Consider the following 12,741-nt stretch of genomic DNA (forward strand, 5'->3'; position numbering starts at 1 on the left):
GTACATCCAAACCGTCATCGAACCCATCGTTCTACCATTCCTAGACCGGCAAGGGAACTTGCTGTTCCAACAGGACAATGCACGTCCGCATGTATCCCGTGCCACCCAACGTGCTCTAGAAGGTGTAAGTCAACTACCCTGGCCAGCAAGATCTCCGGATCTGTCCCCCATTGAGCATGTTTGGGACTGGATGAAGCGTCGTCTCACGCGGTCTGCACGTCCAGCACGAACGCTGGTCCAACTGAGGCGCCAGGTGGAAATAGCATGGCAAGCCGTTCCACAGGACTACATCCAGCATCTCTACGATCGTCTCCATGGGAGAATAGCAGCATGCATTGCTGCGAAAGGTGGATATACACTGTACTAGTGCCGACATTGTGCATGCTCTGTTGCCTGTGTCTATGTGCCTGTGGTTCTGTCAGTGTGATCATGTGATGTATCTGACCCCAGGAATGTGTCAATAAAGTTTCCCCTTCCTGGGACAATGAATTCACGGTGTTCTTATTTCAATTTCCAGGAGTGTATTATCAGCCAGAATTCAGAAGGGATTTGGAAGACTAAAGATTAAACAAGACAGAACGGCTTGATAACATTCGACCTGAATTTTTAAAATCACAAGAGTATGTAGCGCCGGCCGTTGTGGCCGTGCGGTTCTAGGTGCTTCAGTCTGGAACCGCGTGACCGCTACGGTCGCAGGTTCGAATCCTGCCTCGGGCATGGATGTGTGTGATGTGCTTAGGTTAGTCAGGTTTAAGTAGTTCTACGTTCTAGGGGACTGATGACCACAGATGTTAAGTCCCATAGTGCTCAGAGCCATTTGAACCATTTCTTGGAGTATGTGGCAAACAATCGACTAGAATCTTTGAGAGTGACGAAATACCATCAGACTTCGTAAAGACGTCATCCACACAATTCCGAAGATAGAAAACGCTGGTAAATGCGGGAAATATCACATAATCAGTTTAACAGCTCATTCATGCAAGTTGCCGACAAGAGTAACGTTCAAAAGAATGGAAAAGAAAAATAGTGGTCTGTTAGATGATCAGTCCGGCTTTGGGAACGGTAAAGGCACCAGATAGGTCCTTCCGACGTTGTGCTTCATAATGGAAGCAAGACTGCTGAAAATTCAAGACAAGTTCATAAGATTTGTTGATCTGTAAAAGTGTTTGCAAATTTAGAATTATAAAAATAAGAGTATGTTATAGGGAAAGACGAGTAGCATATCTTACGTATACGAACCAAGAGGCATCAATAAGGCCGGAAGAGCAACAACCAATTCCTTCGATTAAAAAAAAAAAAAATAAAAGTTCAAAATTTCGAGAAAGGGATGCAATTTCTTGCCCCTACTGTTCAATCTAAATATCAGAGAAGCAATGACAGATATAAAGGGAAGTTTTAAGACCGGGATTATAATTCGTGGCGAAAAGATGTCAATGATAAGATTTGCTGATGACAGTGCAAGGTGAGGAAGGATTACAGGATCTGTTGACTTGAAGGTTAGGTTAGGTTAGTGTTTTTTAACGTCCCGTCGACAACGAGGTCATTAGAGACGGAGCACAAGCTCGGGTTAGGGAAGGATGGGGAAGGAAATCGGCCGTGCCCTTTCAAAGGAATCATCCCGGCATTTGCCTGAAACGATTTAGAGAGATCACGGAAAACCTAAATCATCCTGGAGATGGGATTGAACCGTCGTCCTCCCGAATGCGAGTCCAGTGTGCTAACCACTGCGCACCTCGCTCGGTGTTGACTTGAAGAAACAGTACCATGAATACGGCATTTGTAGTGAGAGTGAACCGAAGAAGGCCATGAGAAGTAGCAGAAATGAAAATAGCGAGAAGACTAACATCAGAATTAGTGATCAGAAAGCAGACGAAGTTAAGGAATTCTACTACCTTGGAGGCAATATAACCGATGACAGTCGAAGCAAAGAGGACGTATGAAGCAGACTATCACAGGCAAAAAGGGCCTTTCTGGCCCTGAGAAGTCTACCAGTATCAAATATGGGCTTAATTTGGATGATGAAATTTAGAGAATGTATGTTTGGAGCACGGAATAGTACGGTAGTGAATCATGGACTGTTTGAAAACTGAACAAAGGAGAATCGAAGCAGTTGAGATGTGATGCTACAGAAGCATATTGAGAATTACGTGGACTCATTGGGTAATGAAAGAGGAGATCCACGCAGAAACGGAGGAGCAAGGAATATACTACTGTCAAGAAGAAAGGGTAGGATTATAGGAGACCTGTTAAAACATTAGGAAAAGTAGGGAGCTATAGTGGGTGCAAACTGTAGACTAAGACAGATATTCGAATACATACAACAAATAGTTGTCCTAGTCTGCAAGTGCTGCTCTGAGGTGAAGAGATTGGCGCAGTAGAGGGATTCATGGTGGACCGCCTCAACCAATCAGAAGGCTGATAAATTAAAAAGAAAAGAATGAAAATTTCTACCACCAAGGAACCATCGCTCGATCGTTAAATAGTATTTAGGCCATCTAAACATTTATGAAGGTAGCAAGGGGAGATGTTTTTAAACGTCATCTCCTTCCTCTTGATCACAAGAAACACATTTTGGTTTACTCTTTACTAAAGCCAATCGTATTAACAGGATATGTCCATAGTCAGCCTCAGTCTTTTGGTACAGTAGGAGTGAACACTTGCAGATGGTGCACTCATTGAGTTTGGAGTTGTGTTAGTGATTCGTTGTGGGGTTCCCACGAGCAGCTAGAGATATGAAATTCCACCCGAACAGAGCCCCACTTGCCTGGGTTAAGCCGATCATAAGTCAGGTATGCCAGATGTCCCAGAGGCTGTCCACTAACGACTGCTCCGCCTCAGCAATTATTTATGTCATCACCAAGTAGTACACCTTGAGATTAAGGTTTTTTTAAAGATCTTTTTACCATCCTCTCTATCTGGGCGTACGTGAAGGTTACAAACAGGCTGCACATGTTACTCTAACACTTGGTGTGTTCCATCTGTGGTCTGATAGAGGAGGTGGCTGTCCTGCTAGCCCGTCACTCAGAATGATGACAGCCTGACTTCTCCGTTGCCATAGATTGACAGTCCCCATTCCATTGTGGGAACATGGTCTACTAGCCAAACATCGGCGTGAGATCAGCATGCGTTCCCCTGGGTGATGAGGCGGGTCGTGCTTTACGGACGCTGACGTAGGACGACTAACGGCAGGTCGCTTTTAACGTGGGATGGGCAGCTGCCGTGTCCCCTTAGCGTGTGACAAAGAAGGGTGGCCCAGCTCTTTCCCTCAAGCAGCTGGAGCTAGTAACTCGGCTCTTGAGCGTGGACCAACATTTGCCTACCAAACACTTTCACTAGTTTACAACAGAAATTTACGAACATTACTGTACTCAAGGCATCTTAATATTATATCCCATTTTCCAGAGTAATATAAAAAGCACATTTTCAGATAACAAGCCACGTTAGCTGTCGCCTAAATAAACCTCCATAAGGCATAATTCAAAAATTTTGCAATGTTCTACAGATTCACTGAGTGGCGTCCTCACCAATAGGAGTGCGATACAACCATATTCAAATAAACAAACAGAAAAATATCGTCTTACAATAACGATAATAAAAAAGTAAGACAATTTACGTTAACACGATGGAGCTTTACTAATTTATTACTCTTTTTCACGATTGATAGGGATGTTAACATTTACCTTGCAAACAGAGGCGAAAAAATGCCTTTAGGGCATTAAACCCATATACTACCATTTTATCTAAACTACAAGATCATACCAACTAAGTACATGTCTACTTTCTACACTCCATACCTTAGTAAACTGTTGATCTATCCACAGGCTGCAGTTTCTGAAGTTACCCACAATTCATTCGACTACATTCACCAGCTCATTCACATCCAACTTTCCTATGAGTCAATTTCCACTTTTAACCTTATTTTTGAAATACTAAGGCCGCTTTCTTGTGAACAACAGTGATCACTTTCCTATGTTTCCAACGTGTCATTTACTTTCATCAGCCAGGGAAATCATGTCACAATTCTTCTGAACATACACTTAGGTAGACAACTACAATATAGTGCCAACATGTGAGATTTAGCCGGCCACTACGGTCGCAGATTCGAATCCTGCCTCTGGCATGGATGAGTGTGATGTCCTTAGTTAGTTAGGTTTATGTAGTTCTAAGTTCTAGGGGACTGATGACCTCAGAAGTTAAATCCCATAGTGCTCAGAGCCATTTGAACCATTTTATTTTGTGGGATTTAACAAAAAAAAATAGATTCAACACGCTGAGATTATTACATATGAATTACTTGCTACACAAAAATGGTACCTGTTTCCTCCTCAATTACATAATTTAGCAAATACCATTGGTTACCTTATTTGGGATGTTTTGCTGTCTTTTATATCACTTCCTTGCTTGCATCCCACATTCAAAAGTCTTGTTATTTAAGATTTTCATCGCTATCCTTGTTGAACTCATCCACCTCAATAACATCTTTCAGTTGTCCTATTGCCTTTAGGACTCCATGAGAGAAGAAAACTAGAAGAAGTCATGGTGAGTTTCCAATTCACAAGACAGGACAAAAGTCTAATTCTGAGTGTTCTCTCTTTCCCCCTGCTAGGTTCCACTCATTCCACTTACCACTACATGCTCACGTCCATATTACATCTCCTTCAGAGCACATTTTGTGCCACAGGGTCAGAGTATTCCCAGCAGCAGACAAAAACAAATACTCAACAACAACTCTCCTTTCCAATATATATAGGCACGGTGCTACTTTGGCAGCTGAAATTTCATCATACAACAGCCTCATATCCTGTGTGTGGGCACTTAATTAATCAATGTCACTACTAACAGTTACAAAAGAAAAGGTGAAGCGTAAAAGGCATTCATATGAACCAATAGCTGTCCAGATCCCAACACACAAGTTCTTAAACCTGCACTTCCTATGCGTACAGATGACTTCCACAAAAACGCAACCCTATCTTAACATCATAAGACCCAGGACCATCTATTATACAACCAAGAAGGCTTAATTCAACGAAGATGATGGCAACTTACTAAAGAGGCCCCAAAAATCACAAATAAACTGCTAACTTGGAGGGGCCCAAGCTTATTAGCTTACCCATATTTGAGGTGAAAAACAAATGAGAGAAAAAGAACTTAGCAATCGATGTCCATTATGACGATTATGTATCAGTATCTTCAAATCTGAATTGTGAAGCAGTCCCCTGGAATGTTTGGGCGAGATGGTTTCTAATTCTATACTGTTCGGATGTACAATCTTCCTTATGTGAAATAGCCTGTAATAAAATTTAAAAACTTGTTGAAAAGGTATTTCTGTCTCTTCAACAACCAGTGCACTTTTAGCAGAACTTTGTTCAGTTTTAAGTTTCTTCTTTGAAACTGCTCCCTGCGGTCTGCGTTTCCTCTTCTCTGCCTGCACTGTGTCGACTCTTTTTACATTTACCTTCACTACCGTTTTATTAAATAAAAGTTCACTTCCAAGTGATCGGTTGCTGAAACATGCCATGAATTTAGGGATGTGGTCCATGCCTCACCTTAAACCTGGCATTAAATTCGCATTTCCTGTACCCAGACAACCGTAACTGAACATAACGCCATCGTGGCGTTCCCATGGCTGTTCGTGGACAGATAGCACGCACATCTCCGTCTTCCTTTGCTTTTTTGCATTTGCGCAACCACTCGTTCCCCACTTTCCCTATTTCATTGCCAGTTCGTGTGAAGGCGACAAGAGGTTTGTTCATCAGTTCTGCTGAATCAAACATTCGGAGCATCTGAGACAGAATAGGCGGCCTGACGTTGTTGCAATCTTTTGAGTTATACAGATTACGCAAGCAACTACAGACTTGGCTGGGGTACTGAATCCCCCAGTGGATCTGACATCGGCAACAAATGCGTGTCGCAGCATAGCTGCTTCATTCAGTGCCAAATAACTTGCCTGACGTCCCACAGATTTGATTTCAACACAGACATTGCTACTTGTATCAGTGGTGCTTTCAAGAACTTGGTCACACTTCGCTTGTCTGTGTCTGTTAGCATTAATCTGCACTCCGCACGTTCGTCAGTCGTTTCGCGATGATCCCCAGCTTTACTGCCGGCAATTTCCTTTTACCTTGGTATTGCTTCGTTCCGAAATTCTGCTACTGTCACACCTAGCATACTACTAAATTTTCTAATCTCTTTTTAAATTTATTTCTGTTCCCTATACGGTTCCTGGAATTCCTTACTCCGTTTTTGGTCTGTTATAGAAATAGTTCTCGGAGTCCCTTACTCAGTCTTCTGAATAATCCTCAAGAATGTTAATACCAAGTGATAGTGAGACTGTTTCCTCTGCAAAGCCCATTGCTATGGGTGGGACTGCCTCTTGCACAACGTGCCAGACCGATTCTACTTCTACATACTCAAGTCTGGTGGCTGAAGACGAGATCAACTGATGTGTCTCAAGATTCATTTCCTCACTCATTATGTTATTGGGATGATCGCTTATCGTACCTTGCTGCAAACTGTTCCCATGCTTGTCGAACTAGTGGCCTGAATGTTCTGCATTCGAAAATAAACTGTCTCATCTCTTGTTTCACTCAATGTTGATCGTATTCTAGAGCTTCATCGAGTGGTTACCCTGTTTCCTACTAATTTTTGTCTACAGATAGCTGAGCAAATCTCACTAACACTACAAGGTAACATTTTGCATTTCCAATTTTTGTAGCATGCCAAAATTGTGAATCAATTCACGTGAGCAAGAATCATTATAATATTCAAGCCCACATCATTACAAGCTGAAAATAAAACAAAAGAATGCCCCCAAAAGAAAAAAGAACCAAAATATCAAAGTGCTAACAACAAAATATCAAGTAACAAATCAACGCAATTAAGCAACGTCATTTAAGTGCAAACGTAGAAATGTGTGACTTATGGAATTAAAAACACAGGTTATTAAATGACGTTCTACTATATGTTTTATAGAAGATCGCTAAATAAGGATTATCTTAAGTGGGATATATCCCATGATAGCTTACCTGTTCTTTGAATTTTACTGTGAACTTTTTCTTCCATCTCTCATTGTGAGGTCTTCCTCCCTCAAGTCTGTTCATTTCCCTGGCAATCTGATGAACTACGTACCCCACTTCATAATTAGTCCAATAAAATTATTAATAACATATCTGCTGCTGATGTGCAGTCGGTAAAGACAACAGGAATTTTTGGATTTCAGGATTACCATTGTGGAGATCGGGGCATAATTTCGCAATGCTGTCCTCGACCTTAGTAGTTTAACGTGCACGAGACGCAGTTTCCTTTTAATGGTCGCTATACTCAAAACTGTCACTCAAATTATACACCTTGTACCGTCTCACTGGGTGTGGATGGGAAATCCATTATGAACTATGGATCTATGATTAGTCATACGTAGATAAACTGATCACGAAAATAATTTATTCCTTAACATCAAAATTGAAACCTGTTCAGCGTACAGTTTCCTATTAAGACTTTTGAAAGCAATATAACATATCCCGTTACGAATGTCCCTTATGAACAAGTTCCATGCTAGATACCTAAATGCAAAAGGTAAAATCATGACATACAGTTCACTACCTACGGGTCAGAGGATCAAGTAGGAAGAGAAGGGATGCATGCTCGAGTAACTTGTACACTAATTCATGCAGTATGCCATCATTTCTAATCTAACTAGCAAAATACGTGTCAAAACTTAGACTACACTGTACAGTGTCAGAGTGGTACATTTAGGTGGACTGGTGTATTTGACGATCAACACATCTAAGAACAGAGCAACATAAATTTCATTCTGACACCGTTCCTCACAAGTGACTTCTAATAAAATTGTGTGCCTACGGAATGTCGTCTCAGCTGCGTGGATGAATTCGTGATTTCCTGCCAACATGGTCACAATTCGTAGTAACTGACGGAAAGTCATCGAGTTAAATACAAGTAATATCTGCCGTTTCCAAAGAAAGTATTGTAGGCTCTCAGTAGTTCCTGACCTTCCTTAAGGATTTAAGAGACAATCTGAGCAGTCCTCTTAGCCTTTTTTTGCAGATGATGCTGTCATTTACCGTCATGTAATGTCGTCAGATAATCAAAACGAAGTCCGCCTGCTTAGCTGAGTGGTAACGTACTTGCTTCTCATGCACTGGACCCGGGTTCAATTCCCGGCTGGGTCGGAGAATTTCTCCGCTCAGGGACTAGATGTTGTGTTGTCCTCATCATCATTTCATCCTCGTCACCGGCCGCAAATAGCACAATGTGGCGCCGACTGGTTTAAGACTTGCAACTGGTGGCCGAACCGGAATGGGACATCCCGGCCAACGGGATTATTTCATTTCATATCAAAACTAATTCCCAATGATTTAGGCAAGATATCTGCGTTGTGCAAAAAATGTCACTTGACTCCAAATCATGAAAACTGTGTAGTCATCCACATGGGAAGTAACACGAATACGCTAAATTTCAGTTACACGATAAATCACACAGACGTAAAGGCTGTAAACTCAACGAAATATTTACAGATTACAATTACGAATAATTTAAATTGGAACGATCGCATAGAAATGTTGTGAGAAAAGAAAACCTGCTATTCACAGAAGACTTAGAAAATGTAGCAGGTTTACTAAAGAGACTGCAGTACAGTTATGCGATGTGCGATCCGCGTCAGATAGGATTGACGGAGGATATCGGAAAAATTCAAAGAAGGGCAACTCGTTTTGTATTAGCGCTTTATAGAGGAAAGAGTTCCACGGATATGATAGACGAATTGGGGTGGCAGTCAGTGTAACAAATGCGCTTTCCTCTGCGGCAGCATCTTGTTTATGAAATTTCAATCACCTACTTTCTCCTCAGAATGTGAAAATATTATGTTGGCGCCCAACTACTTACAGAGAAATGATTATAATAAAATAAGAGAAATCAGAGCTCGCACGGAAAGAATGAAGCGTTCGTTTTCCCCTTGCGCTGTTCGAGAGTAAAACGGTAGAGAATTGTCTTAAAGATGGTTCCATGAACCCCCTGCCAGGTACTTAATTGTGAATTGCAGAGAAATATTGTAGATGTAGATTAAATGGAATTTTCCACAAGTATATATGTGACAATCTTATATAATCAATAAGTACAATTCGTAATCAGTCCATGTGGTTGGCTCCTGGCTAAAAGATGCAATCGGTTTTCAGTACATTCAGAAAACGCATACAATTCAGAATTGAACATTCATATGGGTACTCTTTAAACTCAGGAGGATGAGATCTAAATTCTTAACGTAGACACAAACAGAAAATCGGGAACTGAGTACAATGAGGTTGGCTGATCGTCAGCATACTGTCAAATACTCACAAAGGAACCTGTGATAAAAATAGGAAAAATCTCACAGATCCGATTTGATATGTGGATGGTAGGAACACAGAAACCCTTTGCAAGCAACATCCCCGCTTTTTACGTTACCACAGTCACCAAGAGTTTCCTCCCAAGGAAAAGCAAGACAAAGAATACTCATTGAACGTCAAAAAAACGTGATTTTGCCAGATGAAAAATTTGGACTTGAAAATTCCCATGAAACCTTTGCACTAACTATCTAAAAATCTGCTCCAAATTAAGTGCAAACTGCAACCAGACTGTTCTAATCTAATGCTTGGTCTATGGTTTCAAAGCAGAGCTCGCGAAAGCGCTTGCTTCACTTGTGAAATCTCACGTATCAAACAGCTTCAAACTTGTGAATAATTTACAAATGAGTTAACGTTTTATACATTTGATGTTAAGTGTGTAAGTGATAAAGAGTAGAAAAGGTCTGAAATCATGTCTAAAGTGTGTTGGAAGTTATGAAGAAGTGCTTTCGTTGCCAAACACTGGATGAGGCTTGTCTGTGTAATCTGCGCTCAGTTTCAAGCCAAAGCTGGTTTTTTACGCAGCTCAATGTTTTTGTCGTCATATGTTTGGAGCTATGTGTCACTGAATTACATAAATTTCCTGTTACATTCAGTGACATACGTTGATATCGTCTGCATGATGTGTTGTGAATATAGTTATTAGTACACAAACAATAAATTACATCGCCGTGCCTGATCGGTACCTCTACTGCATGGACAGCGGAAGTGTAAGAAATAATTTTTTTTTTCGTTTCATCATTTTGTCGAGGGGGTGGGGGAGGGGGTCGGCGAGAAAAAGTTTCGCAATGGTTTGAAATTATGTATATTCTCAAATACTGGACGAATATATTCTGGGTGTCTGAGCACGGTGATTTACAGTGCCTCAAGACATACACACTGTTCCTAAGTGTAAAACTTGCGTTATTGTGTTAAATCTTTAACATCAGACAGTACTTTTTCATGAGCAGATTATGACATAATTTTAAATTTTTAAATTCATGAGGCAATCTGCAACTGAAGAAGTGTACCATGAATCATAAAACATGAACCGCGAACCATGCTGCCGGAAGGTGGGGGGGGGGGGGGGGGAGTGAAACTGTCGGCGACCAGTTCTTGTACACAGGTGGAAGGTTCAAATAGATGCCGACTGCACTAGATGTGCAGAAACCAGGAGGCTTCACAAGATAGATTAGCTTAGAGAATGAGGACCAAAATAATAAAAACTGTCAGTGGTAAGTTACCGGAAGTGTTTGAGCACTATCTCATAAACATTTCCTGATTTCCCGAAATGCGCCATGGCACAAGCGAATAATAACACCAGTCTACAAAAAGTTCAACAAGGGGATGGATTGCCATGGTTGAAGTTAGTCGCTTTAGCAAACTTTGCAAGTGTCAGTGGAGGTCTGAGTTTTGAAAGACGCACTCACTGCTGGAGTTCATCGTATGGCGTCCCTTCTTCGCGTGCATTTCTGTCATCGACCGATACTATGAGCTAGATATACCATGTGTATGTCCCTATTCGTAAAGACCATGAACGTAATCTTCATGACCACTTACCGAACTTCGATAAGCATCAGCGCTGTATCACAGGAACCCTGTTTCCGGGTGCACTAATAAGTTTTAGAAGCTGTTACTCGACACAGACGGTAAAAGAACAAGTCCAGTTCAGATCTTGTGTAACAACCGTAATCGAGAGCACACGAAGAGTGCCAGTATTGCAAAACCATGACAACGCCCGTATCTCATTGCTATGTAGCAGGCAGAGCTCTAGCAAGGAGCGCAAACCGTGCACCCAGAACGTCGTTCTGCAAACTCCACAGTGTGAATTAATAAGAAGCCAAATCCTAGGCATGCTAGTATTTTTGGCAAATGCAGAGGCAGGGCATACTGCCCGTACTTCAGACACTTCGGTGCGGAGGTGACTGAAGACACCTCTGTTTAAAAGAGAGCGAATGGCCACCTGACTTGTTATAGTGACATCTTGCCCTCAGTGTATCTCTTCACTCCATCTGCATCACCGAACCCCATAGAACGACAGTTTCAGTTGTTACAAGTCAGAGCTGCTGAAAAAACAAGAAGTGCTTTCTGCCACCTGTCTGAAGACTTCAGTTTGTGGGTGGACTTCGTCGCTCCATGCCGTAGCTCCTGATAGGTGCAGCCGTAAACGACAGAAGATGCAATCCTACTAGGCCTTCTTCTTGGTGAAGGACCCAGCCGACTGACTGGAAGCGGCCACCTGCGTGAGCGCCTGAGTGCCAACTCCGAGGTTTTACATGTAACGTCTTCCTGGCTGTACGCTGTGAGTGCTGAGGCAGCCCTGAGCTTCCACCTTCACGAGGACCGCCATCCGCAAGATGCTGTGGGTGTAGGTGTAAGCGCGCGTTCCTCTTTGAGTGCGCCGAGGCCTTAGAGTTCACAGCAGCTCTTCCGCGGGCTGCTACACGGGTCCCGATTGCGCTCTCGCGCTGCTTCGCTGTCAAGCAGATTGTCTGACCTGGTGTAACAGTATGCTGACTGTTTGGGTCCAGTGTCCAGCATTTCTCGGCGACACCGGAACGAAAAGCCTGACCTGTTTTCTGAGCACCAGAAAGAGAGTACTCACTGTAGCAAACACGTTAAAAAAATGCTATTTCAGAAACCGCTTCTCCTCTGGTGCCTCCAGGCGTAAGGATGAAACACTCGCAAGCTGTCGGAGCTCGGCCTCCGACATACTGTGACATTATCGCCTCACCTGTGCAATCTCAACTTCCACTGATCTTCCGACCCGAGGGGTGGCAGTAAGTGTTAACGTTTACACCAAATGAACACCAGGATTTTCTCAGCCAGTAACAAAAACGATCCAACAAACCATCACGTACAAGCAGCGCCATTATGAATGCAAGTATTTTCACCAGCAACTGCGTCAATGTAGAGACCATCACAGTCCTTAGACCCATCTCCTCTGCAGCGTACAAATCAGACTTCATCGACGTCACAAGAATGCTACCGCCAGGAGTACGCATCAAACTACTTATGCAGTTTTTAAATTCACAGCTGTAGCCCCATCAGAACAACAATGTCGCATAAGAGTTGAACGAAAGTTAGCAACAGGGGAGAGAAACTATCTGAAATGACCTATCTAAGGCATGTTACTTGAAGCTACCTGAAGCGTAACCGACTTTGAACAAGCTTATTCGCGGACTTCTAAATTGTTCAGATGTGTGTGAATTGCTAAGGGACCAAACTGCTGAGTTCATTGGACCTTAGACTAACACACTACATAAACTAACTTATGTTAAGAACAACACCACACCCATGTCTGAGGAAGGACTCGAACCTCCGGCGAGAGGGAACGTGCAATCCGTGACGTGGCGCCTCATACATC

The 12,741-nt window shown here is 42.4% G+C and overlaps 1 protein-coding gene across 7 annotated transcripts in view; it reads right to left on the minus strand.

Annotated features, from left to right (window-relative positions):
- LOC126175202 (cytochrome P450 4d2-like) overlaps positions 1 to 12,741 on the minus strand; it is a 160,743-nt gene that overhangs the window by 36,384 nt on the left and 111,618 nt on the right. The window lies entirely within an intron of this gene.

Source organism: Schistocerca cancellata, chromosome 3 (genome assembly GCF_023864275.1).
Source record: "Schistocerca cancellata isolate TAMUIC-IGC-003103 chromosome 3, iqSchCanc2.1, whole genome shotgun sequence".
In the NCBI taxonomy this organism is placed as follows: domain Eukaryota; kingdom Metazoa; phylum Arthropoda; class Insecta; order Orthoptera; family Acrididae; genus Schistocerca; species Schistocerca cancellata.